Raw genomic sequence first — 22,256 nt, forward strand, 5'->3', positions numbered from 1 at the left:
TGGTTTTTTAATAAGATACTTCAAGTGTACACTTTCCGTAGGTGATCAAGACATTTACTCTTTCGTCCATTTTTATGTTTGCTGACTGCCAATCACTCTACTCCTTAATACTTCAAAGGTATTTTTCCCAAAGCTGCCTTTTGTCTTACACTAATGCTTTCCCGGACTCAAGTGAATTTTGAAGGAGACTGAGCTCATCATGATGAAATGGATGTTGACATTCCATAACCATCACTGTAATTATTCCTAATTTGTACTTTGCTTCAAAAACTCTCTTCCCTTGCCCCCTAAAGTCTGTACTTTCAGAATAGCATCTACAGCTTTAATTATACCTGACAATAAACTACTCTCACCACAAAATCTTGTTAATCACGGTGTACGTTACTATCTTCAAGTATCCTGTTTTTTTAAAACTGCATTTATATCAGGTTCCCAAAGAGTTACAATATTAGCAATGAATGTTTTAACTGTTTCTGTAATTACTGTTTGTAATTACTACAAATCAAAGTTGTACAAACTTTGGATTGGAGGCTGGTTGAATTATCTACCAAACTGGGGTGAATGGTCTTTTAATCAACTGTATACTGAACAAATCTACAGAGTAAAAACTGAGATGGAATTTGAGTGACTTGGTGTCCATCGAGAATCAAATCTGATGCTGTAGTGTTAACAAGGGACTTCAGGTCCAGAATGATTCTGTTAATCACACGTCTTCCAAATTAGTCAGTTAATGTTGTGGGTCCTGATGAGACAGGATTTAGGAAGGCAGAGAGCGGCGGGGAATGCTCCTGGTGATAGGATCCTTAGAGCAAAGGACAGAAGACAAAAGGAGAAGGCTGTATTCATGAGAAGTGAGCTGGACCATAAGCGCTATAATTAGAAGCTTATAATGTCACCACACTGCTTTCTGTAATGTAATATTTTTGTTGTCTGTTATTTTCCTTGATTCAGGTTTTGTATTTTTCATGATGTAATAGTGAGATCTAGTCTCATTTTTCTGTGTATTTGGATACACTGAGTAGAGTGCTCTGGCTGAGTAAAGAGTTTCACATATGGGAGACTTGAGAAACAAGAGTGGCAAGGAAAGTTAGGTCAGATTATGAAAATTCTTAAAATGTTTCTATTGGACTTAATCCTTCAGAAGTCATTTAGTGTTCTCTTTTCTTTTTTTGTAATTGAGAGCACCAGGAGGAAAGGAGTGTTTTTGATGATCTATTTTATTTTGTTTCTTTCTCTTTTCTTGGAGGAAGATTGGCCCTGAGCTAACATCCGTGCCCATCTTCCTCCATTTCATCCGTGGCTCGCCTGCCACAGCATGGCCTGATCAGCAGTGTATAGGTCTGTGCCAGAATGGGAACCTACAAACCCCAGGCCGCCAAAGAGGAGCACACAAACTTAACCACTACACCACCGGGCTGGCCCCATTTTTGATGATTTCTAAGGGGTAAAAACTAGGCAGGGAGATTAGGTAAGATGATATAGCAAAAATTCAGGCATTAAGAAATAAGGTTAGACTAGGCTGGCGATGGCGGCCATGGATTGGAAAGGAAGGAAGGATGGATGCAGCATCATAAGGGAAAAATTTGCTTCTTTCCCTTTGTCTTTTCAGCCATTTGGGCTTAACGGTGTTCAGTGCTCCTGATTTATTTCCCTTCCCATTTATATTTTCCTTCTTCCCTCGATAATCTACTTTTGCTTTCCCATTTTTCCCTCTCTTCTCTCCTTTGCTTGCATTCTTATCACCTTCCCTGATAGGACGATGACTGAATCGGGCAGGTAGGCATGAAATGGGAGATCTGAGTAGAAACTAACTATAAGATTTACTAATTAGAGTATGTTGCTGCTTAACACATTTTTTTTTAACCTTTCATCTGCAGTTAAAAAGAAGAAAAGAAAGGTGAGGAGGCAAAAAAGGAGTAGAGAGGAAAAGGGAGAGACTCATTTATCCATTCATTCAAGAAGTGCTGTGTTTCCAGAGAAAGAGAGAGTGCCAAAGAGATAGAGAAAACACCATACAATAATTTGTGTTATTGTAGTTGTATCATCTATTTCCCCTTCTAACTCAGTTGGGTAAAGTAGAGATGCCAGATGGGAGGCTAAAGACTAAGGTGAGATGGGCAGTCTCCCTCCCTCCCTTATTGCCTGCTGCTTCTCATATCAAAAGATGGAGTCTACATCCCTCCCCCTAGGCCTCAGTGACTGGCTCAACCAATAGGATGCTGTGGAGGTGACTTTCTGGGACTTCTGAGGCTAGGCTGTAAGAAGCCTGGTCTTTTGGAATATATCCTCTTGGGATGCTTTCTTTTGGAACCCAGCCACCACTTTGAGAGATGCCCAAGTCACATGAAGAGGCCACATGCAGGCCCTCCAGTTGGCAGCCCCGAATAAGATAACAGCCAGCATCCTCAGCAAACACAGAAATGAACCATCTTGACATCCAGCACAATAGAGGCAAAGAGGATTTCAGCCCAAGCTGACATCTGACTGTACTTCCTAGGAGACCCCAAGCAAGAACTGCCCAGCGAATCCCAGCCAATCCACAGAACAATAAGAGACAAGAATAAGTTACTGTTTCAAGCTACTCTACTTTGTTGTGGTTTGTTATACAGCAATAGATAACTTTTTTCATCCTTACACGAGACACAAAGAATATCGAAAGTTTGAAGATTCATGATGCCACCCGGAATGCATGTATATTTTTTACGTATTTTTTTCCTTTTAAAGGTCACTTTCTTATTCATTAGCCTTGAAATTGGAATTTGAATTGACCTTGATCAGAAATCCTAAGAAATGCTTAAGCAAATATTTTAAGCACTATCATATTTTGAGTACTAGTTCAGGATAAAGTGGTATTGATGTGACAAGAATAATGGATGTGTAATTAGAAGATGGAGTTTAAGTCCTAGTTCTGTCATTTATTACTGTGTGGCCTACAACAAGTTATTTCACATTTCTGCTTCCTAGTTTCCAATGCTATAATGTAATCGAAGGTATTTAGTGATGCATGACAAAACACAAACATTCAGTGAATTTCCATTTCTTTCCTTCCTATGAAAGTCCTGTACTCATAAGTGCAACCATATCAGAGCCTATCATACTGCTTCCTAAAACTAAATATTTTTATTATGTATCAAATGTTTCCCTTGATAACTATTGCATAAGCTTCCATAGTGTTGCCTTTACTAGTGTGATCTGCCTCACTTTTCCTGTGGGATAGTTTATTTAATAGATTTTGGGGACTCATCCTGTTGCTGGATTCTTACAAAGACTCTTTTGTGATAACCTTCTTTGGTTTTCAAGGACATGACCCTGTTTCTCGAGTGTGGTTCCCTACTGTAGCATAAATGTTAACAAGTTAAATGCATATCACATAAGAATTTTAATTGTTCATCATATGTTTATGTATTGAAATATAGAGTCGAATTGATATAATTGGTAACATTACCCATTTGCTTTGATTTGAGATGTCAAGTGATTGAAAAAATTTTTAATTCAGAATTGAATTACCTTGCTTATTTGAATTTATCATTTTTGCGTAATTAGGATGAACTAATTTTTTTTTTATTAATGTTATGATAGATTACAACCTTGTGAGATTTCAGTTGTACATTTTTGTTAGTCACGTTGTGGGTACACCACTTCCCCCTCTGTGCCCTCCCCCCACCCCCCCTTTTCCCTGGTAACCACCGATCAGATCTCCTTATCAATATACTAACTTCCACCTATGAGTGGAGTCATATAGAGTTAGGATGAACTAATTTAATTTGCAGTTATCCTTAAATGACTTAACTGATGTCTGCTGAGGTTCTCAAGGCCACAGGATTATGGAGTCATGCTGAACATCACTCTGTCTCTTAGGGTTGGAAGTACAAGTGCACCTTGTGAAGCCTGGAGACAGAAGTTACAAGCTTGATTTTTTCTCCATTAATGTTTTTTTTCTGTTTTGTCCCCCTCACCTCACTCTAGGCTGCGTCATGTTTCCCAGAAGGACCACATATTGCATTTGGAGGTGGTCCTCCTTTTCCAACTTTGTTCTGATTTTATGTCATTTTTACTTGGTGTTGAGCTCACATCTCAGTTCTGCAAAGGAAAGCTGGTTATTTATCTGGTAACTTGTGGTTGGAATCCCCAAGAGAGTGCTCTTTATAGAGACTGAGGGTCCTTTAGCAAATATTGCTTTTTGATGATGCATTTTAATAAGCCTTTTAAAAATCTGGATACCAGACTACCGGCTAGGGTACCTGGAAGCAATAATTTTAAAATAGTGCTTTTCAAACTGCAGGTCCTGACCAACTAGTGGATTATGAAATAATTCTAGAGAGTGTGACAAGCACTTAAAAAACAATGAAACAAAATGGAATAGATAATATTAGAGTGTATTACACGTAAAAAGGTAAGAACAGTTTCATAAAATTTTTATATTCCTTTGGTGTGTGTGCGTATATACTGATTTACAATAAAAAATAATTTATAGATTTATTTTGTGAGTTGCCATCAAAAGAATTTGAAAGTCACTGCCATGGATTTAAAGTTATCTGAAACACAGTTTTGTAATATAGCAGTTTGAAATGAAGCCCCAACAATATATGTAACAAATAAAAGCGTAGATAGGTTTTAGCTGCAAATTTTAAAGGGATTGGCAAGTTACTTTTCCTGAGAAGTCTAGCCCTGGGATGACTGGGTATTTTCCAAAGGGCCAGGAACCAGTTATCCCAATAAACGGTAGGGGCCTCAATGCTCTCTCCCTGGGAGGCTCTGAGGTAACGTTCCTCATCTCACTTGTAATGCTGCTGTTGCCTTGCTGCAGTGGCTGTTGGAAGTACTGCGTCTTCCCTAACCAGATCAGAAGGACCCAGTTTTCCCAAAGTCTTGGTCTGCCAGAAAGATGGCATTGCACTTCTCCCCGATTTGTGGGACCTGCACCCAGCTTGGAGAGCTGGAAAACTCCAGCCCTTAACTCCCCTCTTTGCTAGGGAACCACGTTTTCCTTCCCACTGGGTCCTTGGAAGATGGGAAGCAGCAGTAAGGTTACTTGTGTTTTATCCACACCATGTGCGTCTGTGTTTTTGTGTGAAGGCTGACTCATGTGGAGGAAAGTTCTATGCCTAGAATTATAAAATTAATGCTAATCAGAGTAATGCAGCATGCCACTTCCAATCTGCTAATGAGCTTTGGGGAGAGATGGCACATCTTCCTGCAGCTGACGGATGCCCCTTTTAGAGGATCTACGACATCCTCCCCAGGTCTTCACTCAGCTGGGCTAACACACTTCAGAACAAAATAATCCTCAGGGCAGGATGGGACCCCTTGCTTTTTGGTTCTTGTCCCTTGAATCAGTCTACTCTCTGTGCCACTAAAATGGCTGCCTATTAAACTCATCAGTGGAATCTGCCATACTGTGTCACTTAAACTTTTTCCATCTGCTTATGGTTTTTACTTGTTTTTCATAGAAAGCCCTGACCTAAATCTCTACTCTTCTTTTATAATGCTTTCATTTTGACCTTACTACTGCTGAAAGTCAACCAAACTCATTCATCACTGTCCCTCCCCCCAATCTCCATGAACATTATCCTGTTATCCAGGTTTTTAACATCCACTCAAGAGATTGTCAACAAAAATGGACTAAACCTTTACATGGAACTTCTTTACCCCCACATGGGACATTTTCAAGAATAGGAGCTTTCAGATGAATTAGCAATGTAGATAAATTTGTTACCAACACTAGAATCTCATTCTAAAATATTTTCTACAGCTCAAAACATGGCATAAGGCAGATTCCTATTTAAGAGAAAGGGCCTTCTTTTAAGTTGTCTTGAAGATTCTGAGACTGTCCTTACGAGCAGTGCTATGAGAGGATATGAGGCACAATCTCAGTCACCCCAAGAGTTAATTTAAATGGAGAAAGTGAGATGGTTTCCCAAAACATTGGAATTGATTTTTCCCTGAGTCTCTCCATAGTTGTAGATTCTGATAATCACAGAATATAGAGAAGGAAGAAACTTGGTGTTCCTTCTAACTGCCTCATTTCACAAACCAAGAAATTGAGGATCAGAGACATGAGGTCATTAAAGTCATCCAGTTACTTAGTTGCTTACTTCGACTAGGGTGGTTTCAGAAAGGATGCAGAAAAGTACAAGTATTTGAGAGCTAGTTAGGGACTGTATTAATCAACACTGTAATAATCAGCTCTGTGTCCTTGGGTGCTGCGACAGCTGGGGGTCCACTGCTGCAGCTGACAAATAAAGTGTGAGGAAGAAACAAAAACTGAGGGAGTCCATCGCCACTAGACCTGCCTTATAAGAAATGTCAAAAAGAGCTCTCCTGTCTGAAATGAAAAGGCAAAGGATACAAAGCTTTAAACAAGTTGATAAATAGATAAAATCAGAAAACTGCAACTCTGTATCAGAACATGTTAGTAAACAATTATGATGCAAAGGTTAAAGGGAAAGAAAGCATTAAAAATAACATTAACCATTCCAATTTGGTAACAAATTCACAATACAGAAAGAAAGAATTTTGACAACAAAAATAGCAAGGGAAGAAGAAAAGGACAGAACTTGCCTAGTCAAATGAAGCAAAAATGCTATCAGCAGAAAAAGAACTATCTCATCTGTGAGACCTTTTATACAAACCTCATGGTAACCACAAAACAAAAATTAAGGCAGAGTCACGAAACATAAAAAAAGAGGAAACTGAAAAACACATCACCAAAAACCGTCAAGCTGAAATTGTAGTGAGAAACACAAGGAAAAAGAAACAAAGGAAATATAGAGCAACCATAAAACAAAAGATAAAATGGCAATAGTAAGTCCCTATATATCCATAATCATCCTAAATGTAAATGGATTGAATGCACCAATGAAAAGACAGAGAGGCTGGACAGGTTAAGAAAAAGACCCAAAAATGTGCTGCCTCCAGGAGACCCATCTCAGCTCTAAAGAAAAACATAGGCTCAGAGTGAAGGGGTGGAAGATGATACTCCGACCAAATGACAACCAAAAGAAAGTGAGTGTAGCCATAATTCTATCAGACGAAATAGACTGCAAGCCAAAAAAGACAAGAGACAAAGATGGGCATTATATAATGATAAAGGGGATAATCCATCAAGAAGACATAACATTTATTAATATATATGCACCTAACGTAGAAGCACCAAAGTCTATAAAACAACTATTAACAGATCTAAAGGGAGAAACTGACAGCAACACCATAAGAGTAGGGAACTTTAATACCCCACTTACATCAATGGATAGGTCTTCTAGAGAGAAAAATCAACAAAGAAACGTTGATCTTCAATGAAACACTAGACCAGATGAATTGAACAGATACATATATAATATTCAACCCAAAAGCAGCAGGATATACATTTTCTCTCAAGTACACATGAAACATTCTCAAAGATCCACTGTTTGTTGGGAAACAAAACAACTCCCAATAAACTTAAGAAGACTGAAAAGATATCAAGCATCTTTTCCAACCACAATGGTATGAAACTAGAAATCAACCACAAGGAGAAAGCTGGAAAAGTCACAAATATGTGGAGCCTAAACAACGTGCTATTCATTAACTATTGGAACAACAACAAAATTAAAGGAGAAATGGAAAAATATCTGGAGGCAAATGAAAAGGAAAATACAGTGTACCAAAATCTATTGGATACAGCAAAAGCAGTACTAAGAGGGAAGTTCCTAGCAACACAGGCCTACCTTGTGAGACAGGAAAAATCTCAAATAAACAATCTAACAATACATCCAACAGAATCAGAAAAGAAGAAAAATGAAGAGCCCAAAGTCAGGAGAACAAAGGAACTACTAGAAATCAGAGCTGAAATAAATGACATGGAGAGTAAAAAGAAAATAGAAAAGATCAGCGAAACTAAGAGCTAGTTCTTTGAAAATATAAACAAAATTGACAAACCTTTAGGTAGAATAAGACAAAAAGAGAGAAGCCTCAAATAAATAAAATCAGAGAAGAAATCACAAGCAATATAACAGAAATACAAAGGATTACAACAGTATTCTTTATCAATGTTATAAACTACATTAACAAAATGAAGAATAAAAATCACATGATCATCTCAACAGACGCAGAGAAAGAATTTGACAAGATTCACCACATATTTATGATAATAACTCTCAATAAAATAATTATAGAAGGAAAGTACCTCAACATAATAAAGGCCATATATGACAAACCAACAGCTAACATTATACTCAATGGTGTAAACTGATAGCTATCCCTCTAAGAGCAGGAACAAGACAAGGATGCCCACGCTCACCCTTCTTAGTCCTAGCCAGAGCAATCAAGTAAGAAAAATAAATAAAACATATTCAAACTGGAAAGGAAGAAGTAAAACTGTCACTACTTGTGGATGATGAGATTTTACATATAGAAAACGCTAAAGAATCCATCAAAAAACTAAAAACAAACGAGCAGAAATAAAAAATCAAGAATACAATCCTATTTACAATCACAAAAAGAATTAAGTGGGTAGGAATAAATTTAACCAATGAGGTGAAAGACCTATACACTGAAGACTATAAGACATTGTTGAAAGAAATTAAAGAAGACATAAAGAAACAGAAGGATATTCTGTGCTCATGGATTAGAAGAATCAACATAGTGAAAAAGTCCATGTTACTTAAAGCAATCTGCAGATTCAACGTAATCCCTATCAAAACCCCAATGACATTTTTCACAGAAATAGAAAGAAGAATTCTAAAATTTACTGGAAACAACAAAAGTCCCCAAAGAGCCACAGCACTCCAGAGAAAAAAGAACAAAGGTGGAGGCATCACATTCCCTAATTTCAAAGTATACTACAAAGCTGTATTAATCAAAACAGCACGATACTGGCAGAAAAGCAGACACAGATCAATGGAACAGAATTGATAGCCAAGAAATAAACCCATACATTTAGGAACAGCCAATTTTCAACAAAGGAGCTAAGAACATACAATGGAGAAGGGAAAGTCTCTTCAATAAACACTGTTGGGAAAACGGACAGCCGCACACAAAAGAATGAAAGTAGACCATTATCTTACACCATGCACAAAAATTAACTCAAAATGGATTAAAGACTTGAATGTAATACCTGAAACCATAAAACTCCAAAGAAGAAAACATAGGCAGTAAGCTCTTTGCTATCATTCTTAGCAGTGTCTTTTTGAATATGTCTCCTCAGGAAAGGGAAACAAAAGAAAAAATAAGCTAATGGGACTACATCAAACTAAAAAGCGTCTGTATGGCTAAGGAAACATCAATACAATGAAAAGACAACCTAGCAATTGGAAGAAGATATCTGCGAATCATTTATCCAATAAGGGGTTGCTATCCAAAATATATAAAGAACTCAACAACAAAAGAACAAACTTAGTCAAGAAATGGGCAGAGGATTTGAACAGACATTTTCCCAAAGATATACAGATGGCCAACAGGCACATGAAAAGATGTTCAACATCACTAATTATTAGATAAATACAAATCAAAACCACAATGAGATATCACCTCATGCCCATCAGAATGGCTATTACTAAAAAGACAAGAAATAAGAAGTGTTGGAGAGGGGCCAGTGCCATGGCCGAGTGGTTAAGTTCGTGTGCGCTACTCACTTCAGCAGCCCAGGGTCTTGCCGGTTTGGATCCTGGGCCTGGACACGGCACCACTCATCAAGCCATGCTGAGGTGGCATCCCACACAGCACAGCCAGGATATACAACTAGAATATACAACTATGTACTGGGAGGGTTTTGGGAGAACAAGAAGGAAAAAAAGATAGACAACAGATGTTAGCTCAGGTGCCAATCTTTACAAAGAAAACAGAAGTGTTGGAGAGGATGTGGAGAAAAGGGAGCCCTCATACACTGCTGGTGGGAATGTAAATTGGTGCAGCCACTGTGGAAAATAGTACAGAGATTCCTCAAAAACTTAAAAATAGAATGACCAGGCATGACATCAGCATCACGGCGGAGTGAGCTCTTCCCTTAGACTCTCCTCCCTAAGAAAGAATGAAAAGGACATTCATAAACCAACAGAGGACAGGCACACAACACAAAAGACATCTGAGAGACCCATGCAGCCAAATGCCTGAAGGTGGAGGTGCTGGACCCCCCAGGAGGAAGGAGGAGGAAGTAAGGGGATCTCCTCTCCCTCCCCAGCAATGACCTAGGGCACAGGACCATGCACAGCTCTGAGAAAAGAGGGGCCTGGGGGGAGACTCTGTAGGAATGCCTTCGCTCTCCAAGTTCCCTCACATCCCATAGGAAAGCTCCACAGAGGAGGCTAAGCTATTGTGGGGTTGTCTTCATGAAGCCAGCACGCCAGGAGGACAGACAGCGAGGGCAAACAGAGAACACCCACGGGATGGCACATGCAAAAGAAGTGCCCCTCCCCCTGCTGGGCTCACAAGCTCAGCCAGTCAGCCAGGGCAAGGGACCCCGTCTAGAGTGCCCGTGCGTACATTAGCAAAGCAGCAGCTACAAGCAGGCAATCGCAGATGGGTCCTGTCAGCATAGATTCCAAAGGACAAGCACAGACACCAGGGATCACAGCAGGCTCAGAATACACAGCTCCTGAACCTCCTCCAGTGGTGGCAGGTGGAATCTGCAACCAGATACTATCTATGTGAAGGCACAAACCAACCCCATCAAATAGTATGAAGAAATATATTAATAGTCCAGACCAGAAGGAAAATGAAAAGCACCTAGAAATCAATCCTGAAGGCACACAAATTTACAATGTAAACGACAGAGAATTCAAAATAGCTAACATTAAAAAACTCAACGAGTTACAAGAAAATTCAGATAGTTCAATTAAATCAGGAATAAAATTAATAAACAGAGGGAATACTTCACAAAAGAGATTGACCCTACAAAGAGAAACCAATCAGAAATGTTGGAGATGAAAAACACAATGAGATAAAGAAAAATCTGGATACCCTGAATTACAGAGCTGACGTTATGGAAGACGGAATTAGCAATCTGGAGGACTGAAATATAGAAAGGCTTCAGATGGAGGAGGAGAGAGAATTAAGACTAAAAAGAACCGAAGAAATTCTCTGAGAAATATCTGATTCAATTAGGAAATGCAACATAAAAACTACGGGTATTATAGAGGGAGAAGGGAGGGAGAAAGGAGCAGAAAGTCTGTTCAAACCTGGAAAAGGAGCTGGAATTACAAGTAAAAGACGCTAACAGAACTTCTGATTACATCAATGTAAAAAGACCTACTCCAAGGCATAGAGTAGTAAAACTGGCAAAAGTCAGTGACAAAGAAGAAATATTTTTAAAGGCAGCAAGGCAGAAGAAAATAACTTACAAAGACCATATCAAACTTTCAGGAGATTTCTCAGCAGAATCTTTACAGGCTACGAGAAGGTAGAATGAGATATTCAAAATTCTGAAAGACAAAAACCTTCAGCTGAGAATACTCTATCCAGGGAAAAATATCCTACAGATATGGTGGAGAAATACAAACTTTCCCACATAAACAAAAGCTGAGGTAGTTCATCACCACAAGACACCCCAAACAGGAAATGCTCAAGAAGACCTTCATACCTGAAAAAGAAAAAAAAGAGTTCACAAAGCCTTGAGCAAGGAGATAAATAGGCAGCCAAAGTCAGAAAATTGCAACTCTCTACAAGAAGAGGTTAGCAAAAACTTAATTATGACATGAAAGATAAAGGGAAGGAAAACATCAAAAATAACTATAATCTTGTGATTTTAACCACAAAATCACAACACAAAACAGAATGTGTTATGACCAACAAATCAGAGGAAGAGGAAAGGGATGGAACTGGCTTAGACCAAGGAAATAAGAGGCTATCAGAAAATGGTATATCTCATCTACGAGATTTTTTATACAAACCTGATGGTAACCACTAAACAATCAGAACAGAGACACAAATGATACAGAAAAAAAGAAAACTGAGGGGCTGTCCCAGTGGCATAATGGTTAAGTTCACATGCTCTGCTTCAGCCACCCAGGGTTTGCAGCTTCAGGTCCCAGGCACAGACCTATGCATCTCTCATCAAGCCCTGCTGTGCTGGCATCCCACATACAAAAAACAGAGGAAGATTGCCACAGATGTTAGCTCAGCAACAATCTTCCTCAAGCTAAAAAAGAGGAAGATTGCTTACAGGTGTTAGCTCAGGGCCAGTCTTCCTCACACACAAAAAAGAGAAAACTGAGAAAACCATCATAGAGAACTACCAAACTGAACTGGCAGTCCAAAATACACAAGACAAGAAACAAGGGAAATACAGAGCTGCAAAACAAGTGATAAAATGGCAGCGTTAAGCCCTTATATATAAATAATCACTCTAAATGTAAATGGATTGAATTATCCAATCAAAAGACAGAGTGGTGGGATGGATTGAAAAACAAGACTCATCAATATGCTGCCTCCAGGAAACACTCTTAGCTCTAAAGACAAACACAGGCTCAGAGTGAAGGGACGGAAGATGATACTCTAAGCTAATGGCAAACAAAAGAAAGCAGTTATTGCAATACTTATATCAGACACAGTAGACCTCAAGATAAAAAAGGCAATGAGAGACAAAGAGGGGCAGTATATAATGGTAAAAGGGACACTCCAACAAGAAGACATAACACTTATAAATATACGTGTACCCAACAAAGGAGTACCAAAGTACATAAACCAACTATTAACAGACCTAAAAAGAGATATTAACAACAACATAATAATAGCAGGGGGCCCCAACAGTCTACTTACATCGATGGATAGATCATCCAGACAGAAAGTTAACAAGGAAATAGTGGAATTAAATGGAAAACTAGACGAGATGGACTATATAATAGATATATATGGAACATTCTGTCCAAAAATAGCAGAATACACATTCTTCTCAAGTGCACATGGAGCATTCTAAGGACAGACCATATGTTTCGAAACAAGATAGGCCTCAATAAATTTAAGAAGATTGAAATCACATCAAGCATCTTTTCTGACCAAAATGCTATGAGACTAGAAATCAGCTACAGGAAAAAAGCTGGGAAAGTGACAAATATGTGGACACTAAACAACATGCTACTGAACAACCAATGGATCATTGAAGAAATTAAAAGAGAAATCAAAAAATATCTGGAGACAAATGAAAATGAAAATACACCATACCAACTCATATGGGATGCAGAAAAAGTTGCCCTATGAGGGAAATTCATAGCAATACAGGCCCAGCTTAAAAAAACAAGAAAGATCTAAAATAAGCAATCTTAAAATACAGTTAGAAAATGGAGAACCAACAAAGCCCAAAGTCAGCCGAAGGAGGGAAATAATAAAAATCAGAGCAGAAATAAATGAAATTGAAACCAAAAAAGAAAAAAGAACAGTAGAAAAGATCAGTGAAACAAAGCGCTGGTTCTTTGAGAAGATATGCAAAATTGACAAACCCTTAGCCTGACTCTCTAAGAAAAAAAGAGAGAAGGCTCAAATAAATAAAATTAGAAACGAAAGAGGAGAAATTACAACAGATACCACAGAAATATAAAGGATTATAAGAGAATACTATGAAAAACTATATAGCAACAAACTGGACAATCCAGAAGAAACAGATAAATTCTAAGACTCATACAACTTCCCAAAACTGAATCAAGAAGAAACAGAGAATCTGAATAGCCCAATCACAAGTAAAGAGATTGAAACAGGTAGCTTAGTGGGAAACTACTTACCCTGACAAGGTTACCCACTCAAAGCTAACAGCCAACATCACAATTAATAGTAAAACACGCTATATTTTTCCTCAAGACTGACTTGATTTCTACTATTTCAACTTCTCCTTTTCCTTTAATGCATGGATCCTGCTAAACCTTATAAATCCATTACAATATAAAGTGGGGAATGAATAAAGAGCTCACCTGAGGGATGTTCACTCTCTGTGGCTCCTGGGCGAGTACAGAGGACTGTGGTTCAGCTGAGGGGACAGAAAGAAGACAGGGGTCCTGAGATTTAGCTGTCTTACAGCTCTTAGATTCACCTCCTCAAATCTCAGCACCCCAGTTGGGGATCATCCTCCCCATAGGCACAGGGCCCTCTGGGCCTTGAAAAGGCACAAGAAGGATCATGGACAGGCAGCAACACCTGTCTTTGTGTGATTCTGAAATGACCATGGAGCTGAAATCTGCAGTTTTTTACTGAGTGAACATAAACTTTACTCGATTGATTTAACAATAACGCATGCGTCCTTCTGGATAACAGAAAGAAATAAAAACAACCGATCAGTTGAATTAAAGGACGCCAAACGCCAAGACACTATTCCTTCATTAAAGTTAACTTAGCAGAAAAATGCTCAGTATGCATCATTTATCTATTTTTCTCAGTAATATTATTCAACCCCTGGTATACACAATCCACGGAAAGCCTAGTAAAAGAGATGGGAGGATTTAAGGCAGGAATTTGTAATTGTTCATTTCAGCTGGGAAGTATTTCTCAAAAGGCCCTTTCGATAGATGCTTTTGGTAACTTACCTGTGAGAGAGTGAACTGTCACAAACTGCGTTTCCCTGGACAAGTCACTGAAATTTTCAGGCCCAATGTCTTTAAATCTTTCAAAAGAGTTAGAAGTAGGTGACCTTGGAAAACTCTTCACAGATCATCATTCTTGGATCCTGTGACATCAGGATAACGTCACTAATGTCACATGTGGTGGTGGACATGTGTGACAGCAGCGCATCTGTAAATAGCGGGGGCCATTTAAGGGGACCGGAGACAGAACTTCCTCCCTCTGCCTGGTTGTCCCTTACCCCCAGACCTTGCCCTCACGGCTCTCCAACAAAGCAGGCTTTCCTGAGCAGCCTGCCCCTGGGCCACCCCAGCTCACCTGTACTTCCCAGGGACGGCCCAAATGCCCCACTGTCACACAGTGTGGTGGCTCCTGAAGGTGGCATCATCAAGTCTGGTTCATTCTGGGCAGGAGGATCAAGACCTGCTTCTGATCTTGCAAATCTAGCATCTGCTCCTTTCTGGGCTCTTGTCTCTGCTCTGAAGCTCTGGAGAGAGGTCTAAGGTCAGAGGGGCGCTCTCTTCCAGGTAAGACTCCCTCACAGAGGCCCCCTGCTTCCTGCCTCACAAGGGCTGGTTTGTTTCAAGGCAACTGGGACATGGATCTGAGAAATAAATTCATCTTAGGGGCAAAAAGGCTGACTCTTAGAATTCATTATAACGTCAGACTTCAAGGACAGAAAGCCTGACAATGCAGAGGGGGCCAGGCACCTCTGTCTGACCCAAGGGACCTGAAGAGACACTAGAAATCCCAGGATACATGTGACACATGGTGGGATTCCATCCACATCCTTTCCTTTACATCCCTGGGGACGCAGGGACAGGCCATGTTCCTAAGTGCTGTGAAGGCTGTAATGCCAGTCTTGGGCAGGTGTGACATCAGACAAAGCCTGAGACTGAAGCCAAGCACACCTGCCCTCGAATCCAAATTCCCTGGCTGGGAGCTCCTGACTCGAGCACATCGGGCCACCGACCCGAGCCTCGGTTTCTGGTGAAGTGGTTGTCAGGGTACATTAAACTATCCAGTAAAAAAACAAAGCGTCCTCTAACTATAACAGCAGTTGTCACTTACTTAAGGCTTCCTACCTGGCACTTGTCTAAAATAGTGATCTATGTTTCCAAACGTCGCCGTGAAACAATCATTATTAATATTTATAGATGAGAACCCTGACTCTCGCCCAGGTTCCTTCTGTCGCCCCTGCTAACAGGTGACAGAGCTGGCACTGACCGGGCCTGTAGTGCTCCAGAGCTCGGGCTCCACCGCAGACCCACGGTCACCGTCCGCCTGATAAACGCACTCCTCCCTCCCGCACCCACCGCCGCCGACATGGGCTTCTCTCCGGTCGGGCTGCAGGCGGGCTGGTCACACGATCCTCGGGCATCCCGGACCGCCCCGAACACCTGCGCCCCCCGGCAGCCCGAGGGCCGGGGTCTCCCCCATCGGCCTTACCCGCTCTGACGGCCCGCCCGGGTTTATACACCGCCGCGGGGGGCGACGAGGTCCCAGACACTTCCTGCTCCCATCCCCAAGCACAGGCACACCCTTCCCAGCTAGTCCCTCGCCCTCGGTGCGCACCCTGCATTTTCCGAGCACACCCCAAAGTTCCCCAACGGTTCTCTGGAGTCCTGAGAAGACAAACGAGGAGGCTACGGCTGCACATGCGCAGAAGGAGCGTGGCGTCCCGTTCCCGGAGTCCAGACGGTGAACCTCACCTATTTAAAACTACATTTCCCATAGGCCTCCGCGTCTACATTTCAAGTCACTTTTGGCCTTTCCGCGAAAGCGGGAGGACGGTGTTCTTAAATCTCTCCTGCCCAGGGTCCTCCGAGCCCGAAGAGGTTAAGGGTTAAGCCTGAACTCTGCTGTCAAATGCAAAGGGTAGTCCGCTATTGGCTCCCGATTAAAATAGCATTTTTTTCATAAGTCATTTGGAGGTAATTGGGGAAATTTGAATACGGATTGGATATGGAAAATATTAAAATATTACTTAGATGGTGTGAAAAAAATTTGGAGTTAGGAAGGAAAATTGACTTTGTAAAAAGAAAAAGACATGACGACTGAAGTAGTTAAATTATATAGCTGTAAAATTATAATTTTACAATTTTTCAACCTGGGACCTCCACCCTGTTCCTTTACAGCCGCCGGACCCACCAACCCCTGAGCCCCATCCTGGCGCGCCTGGGGCCCAGTGTGCAGATTCTACTGAGGGTCTGCACAGGTGCTCCAGGGGTGGATGTTTATAGGAAATCTGTTGGGTCTTCTACATTAACATTGATTCTTGCTGAATTCTCTTATTGTTTCATAAATTTTTATGTTAAATATCTTGGATTTCCATGCACATAACGACAAGTTTGCTTGCTTTTTGCTGACGTTTATAATTCTTTGTCATTCTTTACCAAATTACAGATAAAAGCACAAGAACGCTGGTTAAACTATATTAAATCAATCATAATAGACTTTAACATAAAGATCACGAAGGAGAGAAAGTGGTCACACATATGTCGTTTAACAAACATTTATTGAAAACTGACTGTACAATCGACATCATTCTAGGTGCTAGGATAGCAACATCAAATAAAAGAGAGTAAATTCCCTACCCCCATGGAGTTTATGATCAGGCTTGTTGTGGGGCCTATTAGTCAGGGTCCCCTGAAGAAACAGGTGTCAGTTGTCAAGAAACCATGGGACACTTGAGGAGAGTCTAATAAATAGGGCTCTAAAAATGTGGGTAGGGTTAGTGAAGCATCCTGTAACTAGTGTTGGTAGAGAGTTATTATCACCCCCAGGGCTGTAGTGAGAGTAGGTAACATTATCAGAACTTAGCACAAAAGGCCACCCTTATGAGAGCTGTGGTCTTAGGAAGAGAAACATTGTGAATGCCCATTACATGGCTCAGCACGGAGAGCCAAAGGAATAAATACCCAACACCTCACTTGTTCTCTTCCCTCTGATATCCTATCCTCCGTTAAGCATTTATAAACCCCATTCAATACCTATTCTTAGAATTCCATCCGCATGTGTCTCTTCTAGACCTTTTGGTCACCAATTTTCCAGTCTTATTCTTGTTTAGCCCCCTACTACCTGTCAACTCACTGAGCTACTGGACATAAATCAGTATAAATCGAAACTCAAGTACATGTCAGTTCTTCACAAAGTGAACTAAATATACCTCCTTAAACTCTACCCACTGGGAAGATTTTTTTTTCACCACACATTTCAGAACCACCCCTAAGTGAGACTGTAATCGTAGCAGCCATAATTTCCAATGATGCCACCATACACTGTAAACCCAGTTTGAAGGAGAGTTGATGGGTATGTGGCCACAGGTCTCCCTTGGGGAATGTTTATTTGTATATTCTTGTGACCAAGTTATGAGGAATTTTGTCAAAGGGACCCAGCCTTCCCTTTAGTCAAAGCCTCCTGTCTAGAAAGTAGGATATATCAAGGATTTAGAAAGAGAATCTAAATCCCTGTTGTGGTGATTTGTGTTCGTTTTCTGCCCACAAGATCCAGAATTTCACATGTATATAGATATATATCTCAAGAAGCATCTTAGTAGAATACCCATCTATTTCATTTCAATGAACTTCATGATCAAAGAGCCACCACCACTGATCCCTTCATATCACCACAAAAGATGGCTGCACATGAGAAACACTCTAAGAGTTTCAAAAAACATTTGTCAGTATCCCATTAGAGAAAATACATATTTCATTGCTTTGAAATGCAACATGGGCTGCTCCTGAGTCCACAGGGAGTATACTCATATTGATTAATTTGAGCCTATCCAAACATAATTCATCCTTCCTAATCTAATATGGTAAGGATCCACCCCCTTATGTGCTACCTAGTTTCTGCTTTATTGGGCAAGATCTTGAGTTCCTTTTGTGTTTTTGGTTTTTTAATTTCTGGATTTCTTGCAATTTTACTCTGAACATAGCTGGTTTTTTATTCCTATTATGGGCCTGGAGCCAGTAAGGAAGTTCGGACAGGGCCTGAGGATAGTGTGTATCTCCTTCAGGGGTAACTTATACTAGGATCACCCCTTAGGATTTGGAGAGAGAGAGAGAAGTGAGACAGACACTGTCAGAATTCAGTTACTCTTCACTTCTTTTTCTAAGCTCCTCAAAGCAGTGACTTTTAGTATACCTTAAAGGCCTTAAAATTGCAGAGTGTGTGGCAGGTACAACAAACTTGAACTGTCTAATAAGCCTCAAAGCTGTGCAGAGGCAAGTGTACACCTGCCAGGCAAAGTGCACAGAGTTTAGAACATCTGTTCTGACCAAGTAGTAGTATATGTTTGACCATATCCTTCTCCTCTGATAATAACTTTGGGCTTCCTAGATGCTCGGTAAATCCATGTAAGTGAAGGAATACAATTTCTTCACCTTAATCTTGACCTCACACTGATCCATCCTCGCAGTAATTGGGGGAGGTGTACTTACCTGGCATTCACCCTCATATGGCTAGTGATCATTTTATAAAATATTGAGGAACATAATGTCCCTCTTGAAGATATTCTTGTATTCAAACCTTATCTGAGTGAGTAATTGAGGCAATCTATTGAGAGCCCCAGTATATTGGATCACTTTTCAAACTGTTCAGACACCTCCATCTGGGAACTGTTTCTCTCTACACCTGTCAATATTAGATTAGTTTTATCTTTTTAGGGTTTCATGCAAAAGGAATCATACAGTGTATTTTTGTGTGGCTTTTTTTTCACTCAGGATAATGATTTTGAGATTCATCCTATAGTTGAATACCAGCAATGAAGGAACAGCCTCACACAGGGAGAAACAACTGCTTATGAAATCAAGGGAGACTCATTGTGCCCAATGAGTTCAGCTATATGTGAATCCAAATACATGTAATCATTCCAATTTCCAGGTTCCTAGACTTTCCCAGTAAATGTCCCAAATCTCATGTAATACACCTCCTCAAATTGTGGATCTAATAGTTATTGTAATTGTTTGAAGAAATAATGTCCAAAACTTCCCAAAGTTGATGAAACAATGTTAATTTACACATCCAAGAAGCTTACTGAACTCCAAGTAGGATAAATACAAAGATATAGTTTTACCTAGACACATCATAGTCAAACTGTTGTAAGCCACACACAAAGAGAAAATCTTAAGAAAGAGAAAAACAACTGAACATGTACAGGAGAGCATCAACATAAATAATATCTAACTGCTCATCAGAGAAAATAGACCCTAGAAGGCAGTGAAATGGCATATTCAAAATACTGAAAGAAAAAATGGTAACGAAGAATTTTTTTATCCAGCAAGACTATCCACTAATTATAAAGGTGAAATAAGGACATTCTTAAATTTAAAAGGACTGGAAGAATTTCTTGATATCAGAACTGAATTGTGAGAAATACTAAAGGAAATTCTTTGGGCTGGAAGAAAATGACATCAGACAGTACCTCGAATCAGCTGGAAGAAATTAAGAGAGCCAGAAGTAATAAATTTCTGGGTTTTAAAAAAAAGAATCTATAAATATATTTTCTCATTTCTTCTGTTAAATTCTTTAAAAGACATGAGATTGTACAAAGAAATAACTGTAACATTCTAGTATTGGTTTTGTAACATATATAGATATAATATATATAAAAACAAGAGCACAAGAGGGGAAAGTAACAGAGTTACATTGGAGGAAACATTCTATATTTCATAGGAATTAAGTTAATATTCGTTTGAAATAGACCATAGTCAGTTAAAATGCATATTGGAATCCCTACCACAGACACTAGGAAAATAGCTCAAAAACAGTAAAAAATATTCAATAGAGGAATTAAAATGATATACTGAAAGATTTATTTAGCACAAAAGAAGTTAATAAAGGAAGGACAGAGAACAAAAAAGCCTGAAGACAAAGAAAACAAATAGCAAAATGGCAAATGTAACTCTGATCCTATCAATAACTGCACTAAATGTGAATGGTCTAAAAAAAACAATTAGAAGACAGAGATTGGGAAAATGAATAATAAAGCAAGATCCAACTATACGTGATCTACAAAAGACACATCTTAGATTCAAAGACAAACAGAAGTTGAAACTAGAAGGATGGAAAAGACACATCACACAAATAGTTACCAAAAGATTGCTGGAGGGTTGTGTTAATACTGGACAATGTAGATTTTAAAACAAGAAATATTATTAGAAGCAAAGAGGGACATATCCAAATGACAAAATGTCATTAAATCAGAAAGATATAAAAATTATCAATGCTTACAAATGTAACAACAGAGCTTCAAGATACGTGAAGTAAAATTTGACGGAAACGAAAGGAGAAAGAGACAATTCAACAATACTTGGAAATTTCAACTGCCTCCTGTCCATAATGGATTAAAAAGAGGAAAGACAATCAGCAAGGTTATACAAGACTTGAACAGCACTATCAACCAAATTAAATTAAGTGACGTGTATAGATCACTGCACTCAATGACTACAAAACACACATTCTTTTCAATACCACATGGAACATGCTCCAGGATAGACCGTGTACTCAGCCATAAAATAAATTCAACAGATTTAGCAAGAATGAAATTATATAAAATATGTTCTCCAACCACAATGGAATGTGAGCTATCAAGAATGGAATATATCTGGGATATCCACAAACATTTGGAACTTAAATGACACCCATCTGAATAACATATGAGTCAAAGAATAAATTGGGAACAAAATTTGAAAGTACTTTGAAGTGAATGAAAATTTAAAAAATAGAATATCAAAGTCTATGGGATGTGCCTAAAGCAGTACTTAGAGAGAAATTTAGAGTATTAAACACCTATAGTGGTAGAGAGGAAAGTCTCAAATCAATAATTTAAGTTCCTACCCTAAGAAAGGAAAGAAAGGAAAATAAACCAAACTGAAAACAAGCAAAAGAAAGGAAATACAAAAGATTAGAACACATGTCTGTGAAATACAAAACACAAACATCAATAAAACCAGAAATTGGCTGTTTACCACATAAAGTTGACAATCCCTTAGCTAGCATCCCCAAGGAAGAGAGAAGATAGAATTTACCAAAATCAGAAATTAGAAAGGGACACCCACAGAGAAATTAAAGGATTATAAGAGAATATTATGAACAACTTTATGCCACAAATTAGACAATTTATAAGATATTGGCAAATTCTTAGATCCAAATTTCCAAAACTGACTCAAAGAGAAATAGAAAATCTCCATAGATCTGTAACAAACAAGAAAATTAAATTAGTAATTAAAACCCTTTCAGGGAAGAAAAGCCCAGATTCAGATGACTCAACTGGTGAATTCCATTGACTATTAATGGAGAAAATAATCCCAATCTCCCACCATCTATTTCAGAAAATATTAGAAGGAGAGAGCTGGTCTCACATCATTCTATTAGGCCAGAGTCACCTTAATTTCAATGGCAAGTGAAGACATCACATGCAAAGACAAGACCACTATCCCTCATGAATATAAATGAAAAAGCCTTAACGATGTGTTAGTGAGTGATGTCACCAAGATGGGGGAGTAGGAGATGTTAGCCTCTGTCCTCCCAGAAAGATCAACAATTAGACTGCTACCTACCCATGATCAAAAAGAGTTCTGGGAGAGCTCTAAAGCCCTCTTAAGAAACTTTAGCAACATAGCGGAACAAAAAATGTGAGAATAACCACACATAAAGAGAAAGAAGAACAGCTTCATTTTGCCTGCATCACCCCGTCCTTTAAGCTGGCATTACTCAGTGCTAAGAGGGAACTC

At 39.3% G+C, this 22,256-nt stretch overlaps 1 pseudogene; it reads right to left on the reverse strand.

The window, feature by feature from the left end:
• The window catches only part of LOC138922121 (heparan sulfate glucosamine 3-O-sulfotransferase 4-like), an 80,107-nt pseudogene extending 63,190 nt beyond the window's left edge, over positions 1-16,917 (reverse strand).
• Positions 16,918-22,256: the final 5,339 nt, after the last annotated feature.

Source organism: Equus caballus, unplaced genomic scaffold (assembly GCF_041296265.1).
Source record: "Equus caballus isolate H_3958 breed thoroughbred unplaced genomic scaffold, TB-T2T haplotype2-0000451, whole genome shotgun sequence".
Lineage (NCBI taxonomy): Eukaryota > Metazoa > Chordata > Mammalia > Perissodactyla > Equidae > Equus > Equus caballus.